Genomic DNA, 12,631 nt, shown 5'->3' with positions numbered 1-12,631 from the left:
TTTTGTTTCCTTTTTTCTGCCTATTTGTTTAAAAAAATTACTACTTTTTTTTTTTTTTCTCCAGAAATCATCATCCAATAATTTGGTTATGAGGCATTTGATGAGAAGTGAATTGGCTTGCTGCTTATGCAGAGAAGTGTTACTTTATTGTTCACTTTACACCCTTCCTCTTCTCCTGTAATCCTCTTGCTTAGAGACTCAAAACCTCATTGTAATTTTAAAGGCAAAACTAAGTATTCCCTCAGCATCCCCTGGCTTGGTCTATAACAAGAAATATTCACTTTGAGTAGGACTCTGCATTCCTTGTAAAAGTAACTTGCTTGATGGCTTCAGTGGGAGTCTTACTTGCAGAAAGAATTCAAGATAGAACTTGTAAGTTCAGCACTTTTGTATTCCTCATAGGGCAGCCAGAAATATGGAACTGTACATGCATATACCTATTTTCACAGGCTACTTAATAGATTTACATTGAGTTTTAATAAATCCAAACTATGCCATTTACAAAATATTTTTGAATCACTCTCAAGGAAAAATACTGTGTTTTTTTGTAAGATAACATTAAACAGAAGGAGAGAGGAAATGAGAGAGGAAATAAATGGCATCATAAAGCAATGCACCTTTCTTTGAAAATCTCAGTAGATCATGAAAACCTCATGGGAATCTTAAGTATATTAAGCACCTAAACACTTTTACGAAGCTGTTACTCATTTCAATGCTCTGATAATATTAAAAACTCAAAATGAGGCTCTTACAGGTTAAACAATTTTGATATATATGGGAGTTTGGAACAGACAGTGGGAGCAACTGGATTCTGCACCTTATTTGTTTCTTTATAATTTCACATCTAGCTTGGGTAGTTATTGTCTCTCAAACAGGTGAAAAAGCTTCTTAGACTCTTCTTGGGTCCTCGTTACAAAGCACCAAAGCAGCTCCCACAGAAAAATGAGAGGATCTTTCATACACAATGCAGTGCATCATAAGAGCTATGATGTGACTTTAGGTGCAGAAAGTGGTGGAAGAGGCACCTCACTGATGTGTAGGTTTTGCAGGAAGACTCCTGACCTGACAAGACAAAATCCAGTAAGCAGGTACAGAAGATTTTAGAGTGGCAACATGGAGAACATAAAGAAGCAGAAAAAGGTTTTTTTTAGCAGAACAGAGTAGCAGCAATTAGTACTGACTGTGAGTGTTTGGGATAAATTGAATTCTGAGCCACCAACATTCATTCCCTCTCTGGGCAAGATAATTTGAAGACAAAACAATTGTGACCTATCTGAGCAGAAACCGCGAATAGTTTTGGAAAAACCCATAACAAGCAACAAACAGAAAGTGAAAGAGTACACAGAAATAAGTTACCACGAGAAATTCACTGCTGTTTGTCAGGAAGGTTATTTGCATCCACCTGCATAATGAATATTAATTATTTAGTTCTCTTTTTTTAACAAATATTTTTAATATTTTCAACCCTTAACCAACAATGTAATATTTCAGTTACAAACACACAAGAACTGTAAGGTTAGTGCTTTGTTTCCCATGGAGTAGAATGGGGGTTGTTGTGTTGTGTTTACTCTGGCTGGATGCCAGGCACCCATCAAAGCCTCTTTGTCAGTTCCCTCTGCAACTGGACAGGGGAGAAAGATATAACAAAGAATTCCTGGGTTGAGGTAAGGACAGAGAAAGATCACTCACCAAATGCCATTCATGAACAAAACAGGGTCGATTTATAGATTAATTTAATTTATTGTTAATAAAATCTAATAAAAGAGCAAGATAATGAGAAGTAAAATTATACTTTAAAAACACCTTTCCCATAACCTTCCCTCCTTTCTAGCTCTATCTCCTTTCCCCAGTGGTGCATGGAGACCAGGAATGAGGGTCACAGTCAGTTCATCACTGTGTTTCTGCCACTACTCAGGAAGAGGAGACCTGCTCCAGCATAGAGATTCCCCCACGGGAAATAGTTCTCCATTAAAAAACGTGAGTCCTTCCCACGGACAAAAGTTCTCCACGAACTGCTACAATGTGGATCACTTTCCATGGCTTACAGCCCTTAGTCTGCTCCAGCTTAGGCTCTTCTCTCCACGGGTCTGCAGGTCTGCCAGGACCCTGCTCCAGCATGGGCCTCCCACAGGTTCACAGCTTTCTCTTTGACCCACATGCTCAAGCATGGCTCTCCTCCATGGGCTGCAGACAGATCTCTGCATCCCTGTGGTCCTCCAAGAGCTGCACAGCTGTGGGATCATGGCCTGCACTGTGGGCTGCAGGGGAATCTCAGCACCAGGAACACCTCCAGCTCTCCTTCTGCACTGACCTTGGTGTGTGCAGTGTCCCTCTCACATATTCCCACTTCACTCTTCTTTGGATGCAATTACAACTGTACAATATTTTTTCTTTTTTCTTCTTCCTAAATCCATTATCACAGAGGCTTTACCATCATTTCTATTTGGCCCAGCCTTGACCAGCAGCAAATCTGTCTTTTGCACTGCCATGCATTGGCACTGCCAGATATGGAGGAAGTTTCTGGCAGATACTCAGACTTATAGCCCCTCTGCTACTAAAGTTTGGTCATGCAAACCCAATACATGGCACGTCTTTGGTTTGCTTTTTTGTTTTGTGGCTTCTTTGTTTCATATTGTTAAGGAAAATTTCATAAACGTAAAACTTGATCTAAATTTAACTTGACTTCACCCTGTTAAATTAAGGTGGAAAAAAAAGAAGGAAGAGAGAAAAAGGGAGAGAAAGATGCATGCTGAATAAATAGCTCCTTAAATACCCTGAAAGACATTGTAATTGCTTAGGAGGGAGTGCACTGAAATCCCAAGTTTGGCAGTACACTCACCATAGTAAAACCAAAAGAACTCTTTGAACTGTCAAGTGCCACTGCGTGAGCCTGTTGCAAATACTCTGTGGAACACTTACAAAGGGACCTTTAGAAAACACCTAAATTTCACATATGGTTTTAACCTAAAGGCAATCAATGGGTGTTCTGTTGTTGCTTTTAATGACACACTATATCATATGCAAGTTATAGGTACACATCAACATCTTGCATTGTATAATCCTACCATACTTCACTGAAATGTTAAGCTTTCAGCACTCTCGCCCACAATATGATAATTACAGCCATTCAAGCACTAAAACTGGCACATTTCTTTTCCACAGAATATCATGGGTTGTTCAGACATTTCACACTCCACCTCCTTCTACAATTTTCTAAGTAGCACTAAGATAGATATAAAAAGTGAAGATGGCAAACAGTGTGTGCCAGATAAGACTGTGAAAAGCAGACCTTTATCCTCAGTTCTGTTCTTCACCTGCGACACCAAACTTCAGAAACTTGTTCTCCCTTCTCCCTCCCTTCTCCTCCCGTATCATATGATATTTTAAGATATTCCTCTTTAATCTTTCCAAACATATTTCAAGCTCTTTTGATGACTGTGCATATATAGGTTCTATAAATCCTTTAAATTTTTTATAGTTTTAAAGGCTTCCTGAAGTATAAAAAGCTTTTAAAATTTAATGTTCACACACCCCATCCTTTTGTGTCTACCTTCCAGAATGCTGTGAAAAGCATGCTGAGTGTCCTTGTTCTTTGTGATACACTCCTGGAATTTCATGGCTCCCTGCATGCACAGTAATACAAATTTAGTTAGAAAGGAACACCTTGAATATTTTCTGCTAGGAGGTATGCCTCTGTAATAGATAGTCACTCTGATTTTAGAAAGCTTCAGGAAAGGAGTGTGTTACTTCCATTTTTATTATAGCATGAGTTTACCAAAATATTTTTCTCCTTTCTTTAAAAAAAAGAAAAAAAAAAGAAAAAACACACACACACACACACAAAAAAAAAAATGCTGAGAAACCTCACATCACTTTTATAAAAGTGTTCATGAGTAGCTGGAATTGAGAAAATTCCTGGCAGTGCTAAAGGCTTAGAGAAAATATTTTAAATGTATAATTGTATTAATCCTGCTATTAGTTTAGCTATTCATTTGAGTTTGAATTATATATTTAAGTGTTTTAAGTTATACAAAACAATTTAGTTAGGAAGAGATTCATAGGGTCAGTTAGGTTGGAAAAAAAACATTAAGTATCAATGAGTCCAAATAGTGTCCCACTAAAATGGACCATCTTAAAATGTAAAAACATCTGTGATGAAATTTAGATGTCATATGCAAGGCAGAAGATCTGGGGTTAGGGAAATAGTGAACTGAAATTTTACGTCTTTCAGAATTTGTGAAGATTTGTCAACAAAAAATTGTCACAAAATCTTAAAAAAAGTATCAGATGTGAGTACGAAGGAACAATTCTTTGCAGCCTGACCTCCACAACCCACATATGAACACAATGATGATACTCCTCTGCTTTGTGATTTAATGGACAGATGCAAATCAAAGTTACAGTGATGACAATAGAGATGATTTTTTAATATTTTTTTGTTAGAAATATTGTTGTCTTCTACAATGTCTGTTCAGTAAATTGAGATATAAATAATTGCATGTATGAAATTGAAAGTAATTCACTGGTCTTGTAAAGAAGTAGAGGACTGAACCAATAAAGGCTTTAATGAATCATATACAATTTTTTTTTATATTTCACTGTTTTTACTATGTCAATTAACAGAAAATTTATTAGGAAATTAGAGCCTATGCAATGAAGAAAATAAAAGCTGTTACAGAATCTGATGTGTTGATTTTCTATTTCTCCTAACAATATACTATTAGGATAATTTTGCTATTTTGTAGAAATATTCCAAATGTTTACAAAAACTCAATATGAAGGAAATTTATTCCTGAAAAGCATCTCCTTTATGTATAAACTGAAATTTCATAGACGCAAAGGAACTCAAATAGTGAAACATAGAGAGCACTATGCACTCAAACTTGTGAAGAAAATTATGAATTTTAAAGAAATAAATAAAAAATCTGCTTATATTAATGTAATTTAACATTCAAAACCAGAACAGGACAAAGTGCTTGGATATTCCTTTCTAGTTGTAAATGGAACAGCTTTCAAGAGTGAACATAAATAATTAGTAGAGGAGTGACTGGGGTGAGACAGCACTCTGCTGGTTGAAGTCACCATTTTCAGGGTATGCCTCTTCCTCCAAATAGGATTTAGAAGTCATCTGCAGATTATTAAATTCAGTGGTATCCCATTACATATATACACATATACATATATGTGTGTGTGTGTGCGTATATATATATATATATATATATATATATATATGCAGATTAACTTGATACCAACATTCTCTTTTTCCATTATATGATGTATGACACTAGATCTACACAACAGCTTATTTCAGCTATCAAAAGGAATAAATAACCACACCCCAAACAAGAAAGCCAAATCTGCAGGAATGTGCAATGATTAATTTTGTAAACTGTCCTCACATTTGCCATCAAAGTCAGGGGTGATCTGTTGCTACCCTAATCATCTGCTGTGAGCCTGCTCATTACTTTACTCCTTGTTCTCTCCATGCTCAGCAAAGGGAACCAACTGGCCTTTTACCAGTGGCTTCTTCCCACTCCTACTCTGCCAGCAGTTTTGGGAGGCTGCAGGATTACAGTCCAAATATTCAGGAACTGTCTTTGCTTTGCCATGCTGCCTGCTAGCCAAAATTACTATTAGTACATATCCCATGCTGATTTAATGTGCAACAAACCAAGAAAATCACGACTTTGCTTCAAGCCAGCAAATATTTGAGATTTGATATTTTGATATTTGATCTTTATTTCATTTTCTACTACTTATAAAAAATCCCCATATTCCCCATTTGTTTGAGAAACTCCTTCATATTGAACTATCAAATCAGATGTTGTTACAATAAGGGAATGGTAATTTACCACAAGGCAATAGAAATTCATTTCCACAGGATTTGTCTGAAATATTTCATATCACAATGATTGCTTTTACTTTGCTGTTAGGGATTGCTGTCTTTCTTTGCAAGCTGAATCCTGATTTTTTCACCTCTGTACACTGAGATTTGCAATGTGTCCGTTGCTTCATTACCTACAAGGGATACAGACACCAGCAATAAGGGTGGTGGAAGGATTTTCCTTTTCAAGCTTGGCAGCACCAGAATTGCAAGTAGAAGCTCTGTATATTGAAAGAGCTCCTTTCTTTTGTGCTGAGAAGCAAGCCAACATTTTTCACTAGAGTAACACAGAGATGGGAGCTGCTTCTTTGTTGCTGAACATTCAAAGGTGTCTGTTTTCTTTCAATAGGTCCAGCTACTCCCACTAAAAATCAACGAGGCTTAAGCAGAGCCCCAGGATTTCTTTCTAAGACCAGTACCATTTCCTAACCGGCCCACAAAACAATTGGTTTCTCTTGTGTTGATTTCTTTCAAAAATTCTTAGTAAATCATTTGATTTGATCATTTGACCTTGATCAAAAATGCTGAATTTGCAAATTAATTTGTGTAAATGAATATACTTTGAAAATACAGGAACTAGCTATTTACGGTATTAATTTTCATATCAATGATGTCTCTATTATACAGTATATTATACAGTATAAAAATACTAACATATATTTAAAAAAAAAAATTATAATTAAAAATAAAAAACTGAAACCACTCTATGAAAGAAAAATAAATTTATTTGAATCTTTGAAGAATTACCTTTCTCCATTTAGTTTATAAACATTCATTCAAAGAACCATCATGAAGTGAAATGAGAATCATCAATACACCACAAGTACCATTACAAGGGATCAGGGACATAAGAAGTATAATTGTCACTGATAGACCTCCTATATTTTACCTATTATTAGTCCAGATGTTCTGTTTAGGTCTGATGATGAAAAACAGAGGTGACAGAAATGTAAGTTAATGTCTATTAGTTTTGAAGGAGTTTTATACATATTTAATTTGGTTTATTATTTCTTTAGCCAAATTCTTGCATTAACTTTAATTCACCTGTCCTAATTTCCAGTGAGAATAGAATATATTTGAGATTGTTTATAAATCTCTGCCTTATCAAAGATAGAATATAACAAGGCAGAGAAGACCCCTCTGCACAGGGAAAAATAAAAATACACAAGAGAGAAAAGAATGAAGAGAAACAAATAAAAATTAATTCTGAACCTACTGGTGGATAACATAAGAATTTCAGCCAATGATTTGTAGAAAATAGTGAAACACAGGAAATATTCTCTTATGGCAAGAAAATTATCTTTTTCATGTGTATATTCCTTAAAGGTAATATTTCAATACTTTGAGAATCATGCAGAACACTTTTCTGATCTGTTCTCAAAGTCCATGAAAATACTTGGCACACCTGGGAGAAATTGTTACTAAGGCTTCAGCTGAATCAAAAAAAAATCAGGCTTGTTCAAATCTTATTAGATTTAAGATTTCCAGCAAAAAAAAACAAACAAATGTTTCCAATAAAATCTGTAATTTTCTTTGCCTAAAAACTGCCATGATGCATTTTACAAATGGTAAGTGACATGACCAGTTTGCACAAGATCATTGGTCAGAATGTACAATAAATGCAACCTTGATTTTCAAAAAAATGACTGGAAAAAAATTACAAAGTATTGGATGTAAGTGGAGCTTACAAAAAATTCATGCAAAGTTGGAAAGACTGAGGCTGGGAATGGAAAAAATTTTGGACATAAAGACCATAAAAAAAAAAAACCAAAACTCTAAAGAAAAGAAAAGATCCAAAATCTACAACAGAAAATGATCTAGAGTGGAAATATTTTACAGAAATTACAAAAATATATTTATTCAACTGATCAAACTTATTTAACCATATGCATCGATCTATTTCCTTAGTCTTTCTTTCAATTGCTTTAGCATTAAGTCTTCATCCCCAGAGACAAGGCAGAACATTGCTGCCAGAGATAATTATGCCATAGCTTATTGGAAGCATGGGCTTGTCTCTGAACATGCTGAGGTTTAGCATTTGGAAACAGCTAGTAGACAAAATTAATAGCTGCTTGCCTTTTCCTCACAGGGAAAGGGAAGGTTTGTCTTCCAGTCACATCTAAAATCTGGTTAAAATATAGTAATCCAAAATTACTGGTAGATGAAATATAAGCAGATAACCTTAGAGCCATAGGAAATAAAATTTAAGACTCTTTGGAGAATAAAACAAAAACAGATACCGTGCAGAGATCTGAAATTGTACAGTGCAGCTGAAGTGATCACCTTGGCATTCATATGGTATTAACATGTAAAATGCTGCAGAGATAATCAGTGCCATTTATGTCTTGTTGAAACCTAGAAACAGATGTTTTTTAAAGGTACCTGGAGAAGGAAAAAAAGAAAAAAAAGAAAATAAATCCATGGGAAGGTAGTGGAACATCAACAAAATTGCTTTGGGAAAATGGGGAGTATGTAATGCTGTACGACATCTTTGCAACTTCCTTTTTTTATCCCTACGTGTTCCTCAAAATTTCTATCGTATGGTTGTGCTGGATGCCCATCTTCAAATAATTAGATAGTCTTTATGTTACATTTTTCCAACATATCTCTATTCCATTTGACAGATGTCGCTCTATTAGGAACGGCGAGAATGAACGACACAGACTCTCTAAGGAGTCAATCAGGAGAATTTCTCTCAGTTTATTACTTCAGGTCATTTTTATAGACCAATATGTGAAGAGTACAGAAAAGAAACTCTTATTGGTTAGTAAACTAACACATCACCATCATTGGTCAGTGGGGCTCACCACCCCCCGACCTTCTCCTGCAAAGAAAACAAGGAACAGACAAACAGCAACTGCAAGGCTGTTTTCTGTCTCTGAGGATTGTTTTAAATCCTCCTCATAATTTCCCAGGCCACTTTCTCAGGCAAGACTGAGAAAGCTATGTGGCCTGCAGTTTCACATGCTCTGTTTCAGAGTTAGCATCCACAGACAGAGAGGCAAACCAAGGCAGCATGATTTGAATCTGTATAATATTCTTGTGTCTTGCAGACCACAAAGAGAACTAGATAATTCAATTTCAGTTTTGTGCTGTTATAGGTTGATCAAAAATTTACCATATATCTACTAAATATTTTTAAGAATAAATAAGTAAATAAAAATGCAATAGGATGCTACATCAATACAACAGATAAAAAAAAATAAAAATAAAAAAGAGTCAGACAGAATTAACAAAAGAGAATAAATACATAGATTTTTCTATGTCAGGAGCAGTTTCCAAAAGAATCTTATCCCCTTCCAAAGTAAGGGAGGTGTTTTACCTTCAGCTCAGTCTTCTCAGCTTCTCTTTGGTAGTAACTGGAATAATTAGCCTGTCCCTCTACAGCAAAACAAACATCACTTGAAAAGTCCAGTCCCACTCCCTCTTGATCTCAAGAGACAACAGTCCCAAACAGGCAAAACCAAAAAGAAAAAGCAGCCATAAAACTGCCTTTCATAATCCACTCAACATCCTGTTCCCTAGTACAATTAGTGAATCTCCTTTTGCAGCCAGCAGAAAATCTCTGACATTCTAACACATGATAGGTACAAAAGAGTTTTCTGGGAAATCTTGGGTTTCTCTTTGGTGTCCTTCCAGTTACAGATATCCAGGTCGGTCTTGCCTGGGCAGAGTCGACAGCTGCACTTGATCAGTTGCTTCAGCAGAACAGAAAAGGTGTCTCACTGAGTCCAAGCATGGTGGGAGAACAGAGATATCAAGTTCTCTTGTGAAAGAGGGGCTATATTAACCAAACTAAACAAGCAGATTTCAATGCATGGAAAAAATACTGCTCTTCAAGAAAGCATGTATCTTGTGCATTAACTAAACTAATGCCACTGCTTATTAGACCTGCTCCATAAATTAAATTTTCATATCTCAGAAAGAATAGGCTTTTGTTTTACTTTTACTTGTCTTGAATCATAACTAAGAATTGTTGCTGAATAATTTCTCATGGAATAGAAATTCCAAAGCATTTCATTCACAGCCATCAAAAAATATTGAGGCAGCACTGTCGGAGTGGGATCATAACAGAGCCTAAATAGAAATAATTACTTTAAATAAAGCACTACCACTTCCTCTATTGATAGAGGCATTTCCAGAAAAAACAGCACATATGCAACTAATTACAATCCTGACTATTGCAAAACCTGAGCTGCAATACCTTCTGAGTGAATCTACATTGCAGTGTGCAAGCCACCTTGAGGCCGAGATTTATGTTGTTCCGTAATATTTACCCTCAGAAACACAAGGGTAAGACCTAATGTGAATTAGACTGTGTGCACAAAGGGAAAACCCAGGGTACACCGTGTCTTTAAAAAGGCATGCTGTTACCTGCCACATAGGTAATGTTCTGAAATGCATGATCATGTACTCATGTGCAACCTTTACAACACCTTCATGTGGTCAATATCAAGCTAAAGATACAGTCTGGCATGCTTCATGTAAAGGCACAACAGCATTTGCTGTAAGGAGTGGAATTTCAATCTTCTTGCAAGAGCAATACTCATAGCTGGAGCTGTGTCTTGGGAGTACAACGGGACTTTCTAGCCCAGAGACCAGAAATAGTGTATTTGTAAGCAAACAGTCATTTATGTTCAGTAGCAGTATTATTTTATTTTTTTTTTACAACTACCAATTGAAATGTACTTAGCCACTCTTTCTGGAACAGTGATATTTGAAACAATGAGGTTTAGGCAAAAGCAAAAAAGAAACACATGCTGCATTGAAATGACCTTTTCAAACAATGTTTCACTGTGCAAATAGAACTCATGGTGTAATTCACCTGCAACTAATGACTTTATCATAAAATAAAAGTTAGATTTAATCCTAGTTTATAAAACATCTGCTTTCCTCAAGTGTGTCATAGTCTGAACACAAACATGAGCATGCAGGAATTGCACACTATTTCAGAAAGAAAGGGAAGGAAGGTGCGGAAGGGAGGGATGGAAGGGGTAGGGAGGGAGGGAGGGAAGGAAGGAGGGAGGGAAGGAGGGAAGGAAGGATACCATGATTCTGCACAACTGACATAAAAGTTTTGATAGGGTTTTGGAAGAAAAAAGCGAACTGTACGTTTCACCCTCAGCCTATGGACAACCTCAGCAACTGCTGCCATTGACATTGGCAAAAATACTCAGCTTTCATCTTTTAGAAGTGAATCTTCAAGTACATTATTAGAGTTCAAATCAATGCTGCACAGCTGGTAATTCTTCATAAAACTTAGCTTAACTGGAGTAAAAAAAGAGAGCATCTCTAACAAGACGGAAAAGGAATTGCAGTTGTTTTTAACAGTATCCTTTGAACAGAATACTTTTGCAGCTGCTTCTTGAAGATGAACTGTCAGCTTGTTTCACAAGGTCTGAATATGAATCAAGTGAGCAGAAAGAGGAGTAGCAGATGTGTGGCAGACCTACACACCCCACCCACTGAGAGCCACAGGCCACCCAACCACAGGAGCAGCTTCAGGAAGGAACCTGGAGGACCATGAAGTGTGACCTCAGATTACACAAATCAGTGGACACAAAGTCACAGCAATCACCGATGGTGCATAAACTGTGGTTTCAGTTACAGAATGGCTGCATATGTGTCTGACTGAAGTGGGTGAACAGGATCATGAATAAATGAAATGGTACAGTTCTCTGTGCTAAGTGAAAAATACCTTGCAAGAACTCCAGATTCCTCTAAGCTATATGAGGGACAATGGCTAAATTATGACTAAATAAAATCCCAGAAATTTGATTCTGAAAAATATATTCACAACTTGGCATCTTCTTTTTTTTTTCCCCTTGTAAAATAGACATGGGGAGAAAAAACCCCCAAAAAACCAAAACCACTAAAACCAACCCCACACAGGCACAGTTTTAAAGATATTTTGGAGTTATGGATTTGGGCATTTGGGTCTTTTGGGGGAGGGAGTTGTGGGATTTTGGTTGTTTCTTTGTTTGGTTCTCTTTTTGTGTGTGTAGGGATTATCAGATGAAATGGAGAGTGAAAATGAAAAATAAAAAATAAAAAACATGAAAAACTAAAGAAAACCCCCCAACAACAACAACAAATAAAAATAAACCAGAGAGAGGAAATTTTACTTCCACACCATACTTCCACACCAAAAAAAAACTGAATATATTATGGTATATGACTTAGTCCCCATGACATTGGCCTGTCATGACAGCAAGTGAATTTTTCCACATCCTTTCTGACAATATCTTTAATATGAATGACATTACCACAGATGGCGATTTTCTGTTTGTGATCATATTTAGCTAGTAAACAGATAATGTTAGAATTAAAAGGCAAATGTTTGGCACAGAGTCAAAAATTTAACTCAAATAGAAGTTTCAGGGCATCTGACACTTGCTAAAGTCTATTGAAAGAAGAAAGAGTGATGTCTCTTAACATACTAAGACAATGACTGATTTCCACAATACAATTTTATATTCTTACTCTCAATTATTCATACTCAGAACACCATCATTAATTTTTGTCTCTTCTAAACTTTTGCAATGTTATTTAAATTGCAAGTAAGAAAAATAAATATGCTGCTTCTTTACATCTATCATTGACCTCAAGTGAGGAGAGCAGAAAGGAGCTAGGGAGGAGGAGAGTAGGGAGGAAACTCTTCTATGCAGTAACAATTATTTCAAAACAATGTTACATTCAGCTGCAAAAAACACCTCTCATTCTTCAACATTGAAGTGCATTTTGTAT

Source organism: Cyanistes caeruleus, chromosome 1 (genome assembly GCF_971803275.1).
Source record: "Cyanistes caeruleus chromosome 1, bCyaCae1.hap1.1, whole genome shotgun sequence".
Lineage (NCBI taxonomy): Eukaryota > Metazoa > Chordata > Aves > Passeriformes > Paridae > Cyanistes > Cyanistes caeruleus.
Note: the sequence above shows the minus strand (reverse complement) of the source record.